Source organism: Oxyura jamaicensis, chromosome 11, assembly GCF_011077185.1.
Source record: "Oxyura jamaicensis isolate SHBP4307 breed ruddy duck chromosome 11, BPBGC_Ojam_1.0, whole genome shotgun sequence".
NCBI classification, from domain to species: domain Eukaryota; kingdom Metazoa; phylum Chordata; class Aves; order Anseriformes; family Anatidae; genus Oxyura; species Oxyura jamaicensis.
In genome coordinates, this window is record NC_048903.1 from 10,910,754 (window position 1) to 10,911,522 (window position 769).

At 73.2% G+C, this 769-nt stretch overlaps 1 protein-coding gene across 1 annotated transcript in view; it reads left to right on the top strand.

The window, feature by feature from the left end:
- The first annotated feature begins 572 nt into the window (after positions 1–572).
- Positions 573–769, top strand: part of CHST8 (carbohydrate sulfotransferase 8) — a 175,791-nt gene continuing 175,594 nt past the window's right edge. Inside the window, exon 1 of the mRNA XM_035337175.1 lies at positions 573–709. The gene's annotated coding sequence lies outside the window, so the exon portion shown is untranslated. The remainder of the gene's footprint in view (positions 710–769) is intronic.

Here is a 769-nt window from a genome sequence, read left to right on the forward strand (position 1 = left end):
GGTCACCTGGGGCCTCTTGGTGACACCTAGCCAGAGCACGGCATGCCACAGGACCTCTCCTTGGGGACTGCTTCCTTACCCTGGTCCTGCCGTTGTTAGATGGTTTACGCCGCTGCACACTCGGTGCAGGAGAAAGCCTCTCGGCGTTTTAAGATGGAAAATAGCCAGCAGAGAGTGCAAGAGGCACCTTCGGCGTAGTCCCTACCCTGTTCACATCCCCGCTCCCAGCCAAGGCACCTTGCCCCCCGCCGCCGCGCATCCGCTCGGGTCCTTTGTTGGCGGGCACCGGGCGGCAGCTCTGCCCCAGCCCCCGCCGCTCCCCGGGGCCGGTGCCGTGGGGCAGCCCACCTTCCAGACGGCTCTGACAACAGGCGCATTTCCAGCCGCGCTGCCACCCGCAGCCCGGCGGAGGAGATGGCTGGCAGGCAGCCCGCGCCTACAGCGCGGCAGCGCGGAGCCTCCCCAACCCGAACGCAGCCCGAGGAGGGGTGTCCCCGGCTCCCAGCTCGGGACCAGCCCCCGACCGGCAACTTTCCACCGGGAGCCGCCCGCATCCCTGCTCGCCGCCGCCTCCTCCTCCCTGCAGCGGCCGCGCGGTGCCGAGGTGCCTCCCTCGGCAGCCCCGGAACGCCGCAAACTTGCGGAGCGGCGGCGGCGGCGGCACGGCTCCGCCCGCAGCCGGGGCCGAGGAGCCGAGGGGCAGCCGCAGGTGCGCAGCGGGGCCGGGGCCGGGGCCGGGGCCGGGGCCGGGGCCAGAGCCGGGGCCGGG